Raw genomic sequence first — 5094 nt, 5'->3', positions numbered from 1 at the left:
TTCATCCTGAGGATCTGCTGCTCGTCTGCAACGGCCAAAGACACCTCAGTGCTGCTGCACGTAGTTGCTGCAATGAGCTGAGAAATGTGGGGTGAGGAGGATGTGGGGACTGCAGCTTCTGTACGTACCCAGCCCCAGCTTGCTGTGTGTGAATGCGGTGCTCCCACCACTTCTCGCTGCTTTTGATGTGCGACACTTGGGCCTGAGCCAGATCTGGAAGCTTATTGCTTATGCTATGAAACTGTTGTTTTCTGTTAGGAAGTGAGAGGGAAGGGGATTTGTTTCTCTGTCATTTGTAACAAGTAACAGGCAGAAAGCACTTAATAGTAGGTCCGGGCAAGATTTTGCTCTTCGGCTACCTTGAGCTCTGGAGATGTCAGTGGCTGTAGGCTGGGCTTCATACAAAGAGCTGACTTCTCTCTGGGGTGCTTCCTACAAAGCAGTTTCTAGAAACAATCAGTGCTAGAGCAAACCTAACAAGCAAGAAGGCAGATACAGCTGAGTGGAATTTGCATTATTTTAATTCCAGTCTTGGTGCTCTCCAGCTGAGTTTGTTTTGTTTTGTTTGCTTTCTAAAATGACTTGCCACAGTTGATACAAATCTGATAAATGCTTTAATTGACTATCAGCAGGCTGTCTGCAGCTATACGTGCATACAGCCCAGGACAGTGTTTCAGGCTCTCCTCTTGCTGCCTGCAGTTCAAGTGTGAGGCAGTGATTTCATCCACAGCACAGTGCACAGTTAAGATTCACTGCTGTACTGTGGGATCTTCCTGTTCTCTAGGCCACTAGGCCCCTGAGTGTGCCTCTCCTTTGGCACACATAGCCTGCTCCTTCCTTAACTTCTCAGATCTAACACCTGCCATAGTGTGGCTTGTCCCAGGGGTGTGCCTTGAGCTTTGCTTATCCAGCTGTATGTAGCTCTAAATGAATTGGCTAAGACTGCAGTCACAACATTTTGGCTGGCTCTATAGAAATCCAAAGAATGTGCTTCCCGGTAGAATTATTCAAGAGTAAAGTGAGTGCTAGGAAATATTCCTGTAACAGCACATCTCTGCTTATAACTGCTAAAATCCAGCTTGAAACCTTCCTGGAGGCAGTTACCTCATCCAAGAAGAGCCAGTGTCTGTATCATGTAATGTAATCTGTCTCTCTGATTGCACTAGCATGCCATAAATGCTATACAATCTATAAATGTCAAAGCATCATCATCTGTGAGAAATGGATCATTAGTTAAATCAATGAACATTTGGCAGATCAGATCAGTGCTTTGTGAAGACTAAAAACTACTTGGCCATAATAAGCAGTATCTGCCCCATACACTGCATAGACTGCTCAAAAATGTTTTGTCCCACAGTAACACCTTGTTCTGCATGCTGTGATTCCAAACCTACTCATGTTTCAGCAGGTGAGGAGCACAGGTGATTGAGTCTTCCTCCTGATAGCAGCCACATACCATACTTCATTTTAAACACCCACATACTGTTGTAATACCTTTGGTGTAAGTAGTATCATTAATTATTTCATATGAATGTCATACTTCCAGATCCTAGTTTGTTGTCCAAATGCACAAGAGGTGGTCTCAAACACAAAGGTAAAGCAGAAACTAATGTAAAAGGTGTTCAGCTTCACCCTCTCAGCAAAGCTGGAGGGAGAACCCAGGGCGCTGGAGATCTTGCAGGTGCTGGGAACAGTGAGTCTTTCTTTGCTTTCCTTTATTTCTGTTCCATCCAAAGCTGGTGCACACTGGTGCTTTTAATTTTTTTTTTTTCTTCAGGTTAAGTTTTTGCAAGAAGTCGCATTAGGAAATACCTCTGTAACACCTAGCTAGATTTCATCTCATTTGAATACTCTTTATCTCTTCATTTTGCAATTTTTTTTTTTTTAGTGAACAACAACAACAAAAAACCTTATGATGTTTGTCTGGCGTGGTCAAGTATATCCAACCAGTACTGTTGATGGCTTCACTTATTTCTGTGCAGTCACCAGTGTGGTATATACTGTTAGTACTATTACTGCTTCATTATTTAGAAAAAAAAATAGCATCCACGTTGTTACTGGATCATCTTTTTTTCATGTGGGTCTGATGCTATTTGCATTCTTCCAGTCTTGCACTAAGTCAACATAGTCTTCAAAAATATGTACCAGTATAAATTGGTTCTTAGCTCTTTATATGGCATTTTATCCAGTCCACATGCTTCACAATTTGTTGTACTTGATAGTGGTCATTTATCTGATGTTTATTTCTGCTCTTTCCAAATGTCCAGACATAAATAGTTCTCACAAGAGTTAGGGTTTCTCTTCATCCTTTTTCTTTTACTCATCTTCAGTCCCAAAAAGCAAATGATAGCATAATAGCAAAGTGATAGCATGATAGCATGATAGTAAGTGCAAGGCAAAAATGATGTGTGGAAGTGGATATTCTAGAAAATACATTCATCATACATACAACCATAAAAATCTTAGCATCTATTAAGAAGCTTCGTACAAGAGAACAAACCGCACCAGGGAGAGCAGAAGAGATAAAAAATATCATTAAAGCCTTAATCCTATGGCAACACAGAGTTGTTACCATCAGCTATGCATCTTTGCCCAAATGAATAAAGCAAGCAACGGTTTTTTGATTTCAAGTTATTTTGTTGTAATTTTTGTGTTTTCAGTCACTCACCTCTTTCAATACAGTATCACTGTTGTTTCTGTAATCTCCTTAGCACTGCTGCTAGCTTCTTGTGCTTTGCTTCTCAGTTGCTTACTCACCCATCTTTTATACTGACACCTACACCCTCACATAATAATAACTTGTTTTTATGCAGTGCATTCACCTTAGTGATTTACCCAACCTACTCATAAGATTGCAAACCAGAAAACACTCCTTCACTCCCTTCACAGGACCCTGCCTGCCAGCAGGCTCTCTAGACTGTTAGTGGGATGTTTTATGTGATTACAAGATTGCCTCCAGTATGGCTTCTAAAATCTGGAGCAAACTAGTGAAGAATTTCAGTCTGAATTTTTATTTTTTTCCCCATTAAATTACACCGATTGGGAAAGGATTTTCTGAATGAAGTCACTTTTACAGTAATGGTTCTTCAACAATTTCTGTATACTTTTTGGGTATTGAAACTTCTTTAATGAAAGTTTGGTACTCAGAGTTAAAATACAGTTTACAGCAGTGTGTCAAAGGTAAATAACTGTTCATCGAAAGGACTTGTGTGATTTTTGGTGTCAGTGGTTTGTGGCTCACAGGGGGGTGTTGCTGCAGTGTTTTAATGAGGGTGTAATAAGTTCTTAGAAAGGATGCCCAAGAGCCAATAACACAGCTGTGCCTGTTCCTGCTCTCGGTTATATTGCAGGGAGTGATGTGCCATTCTCTGCACTGTCACAAGATTGCTGCAAATGGTTTCATGGGTCATGCTTCTAGGGAAGAATGGTTAACTTTCAGCTTGCAGTGGTTTTGTTTGCTTGATTGCTTTCATTCCTTAGCAACATTTTCCCTAGTAAATTGATTTCACTTTTTTTTTTTTTTTTTTAATCAGAGGTTGCTTAGGGACAAAATTGTTCAACACTTTGAGTTACTGGACATACATTTTGGTAGAGACATATAAAGGGGGAAAAGAAGTTCTATTGCTGATTGATGGGGGTTAGATAACACATAATTCTCTGTTGTTACTTCTATTTGTCATCTGTTGCATTCTCTACCTATTCTGCAAGTTCCTTCCTTTCAGTGTGGCCTCTTCTAAAAACAACATCAGGCCAAAGCCATTGAAATTTGATCTTCAATGCAAGTATTATTCCAATAATGCAAAGAATGCCAGTATTTTGATAGAAGGAAGTTAGACAAATATCTGTGGGTTAAAAATGTGGGAATTATTTCCCTGTTGTATCCTACCTTAGGATAACAGTAGTAAACCTCAGCCCTGCCAGAGGGAATAAGGTGATGTGGGCATTTTCATTTGCCCAACAACTGAAGACATTGGCTCAGTTCATTGCTGAAGGTTCAAACTTGACACCAGATGACTGAGTCACAGATCTGGGATTTATAAGAAAGCTGTGTTGGCTGATCTCTGTATGTGGCTGACTGTTGTTCTTGAGCAGAGAAGAGTGGACAGTCATCTGCAATTTAAGCTAGATCTGGTAATTTTTCAGCTGTGCAGTAACTGGTTTAGCTAACAGTCAAAGGTTTATGATGGAACTTGCTCATGATATTATCAAGTACAAAAACAACCCTAAGCTGTAAGCTGTGAATAGAACCAAACTGATTTGTGAGACAAAATCCAGAACCAAGTGACAACTGGGATGAGTGAAGATTACAGAATGATTCAGAGTTGCACTACAAAGTAACTTTTTATTTTTATTTTATGACACAAAAAACCTGTCATCTTGTCATCATCCCTAGATACATTTTTTGGCCTTCTGGTTGTGATATCCCATTGTTTATGTGATCAGATAGCAACACTGCACAACATCCTTCTCAGCCACTTATATCAAAATTATCTTTCATCCATCACGGTTAGAAGAACTACATAAAAGTCTGAAGTATTTGGCTGGAATTGTGCTGTGCTACTTGGACACTCACCTGAAGCTGCTGTGTAGGGGTAAGCAGATAAAATATGTATCTGTGCAAAACCAGCTTAGTTAACGTTTGTTAAGGTCAGATACAATATAGAAGATGTGTTCCTGCAGCAGGAGAACTTCAAGTACGTACTGTCTGCTACTAGAAGTTCCAGTTCAAATACAGTTTTCCTTTATCATTTGGATTTGGCATTGTCAAGTATACAACATTATTAAATAAGATAGAAAATGAGTATGACCAGTTATTCTATTGAGTGTTATATGTCCAGTCGATATTGTTTAACTAAGTGAATTTCTGCTCCTAGTTACATGAGCATTTCAAAGAGAAAGCAACCTGTCTCTCCAGCTGGAAGATGTTGAATTATACATGCTCTGTGCACATGCAGTCGTTTAGCTGTAGGTGCTTAACTGTACTACTTAAACTGAAGGTTTAGTCATCCTAGGTTTCCTTTGTCATCAACAGGAAAGAATAGACATCTGCACAGAGGTCAACTGTATCTGGTTTGCCTTGTGGATGGACCCACA

The sequence above is a fragment of the Lagopus muta genome, chromosome 5 (assembly GCF_023343835.1).
Source record: "Lagopus muta isolate bLagMut1 chromosome 5, bLagMut1 primary, whole genome shotgun sequence".
NCBI lineage: Eukaryota > Metazoa > Chordata > Aves > Galliformes > Phasianidae > Lagopus > Lagopus muta.
This window is presented reverse-complemented; position numbering follows the sequence as displayed.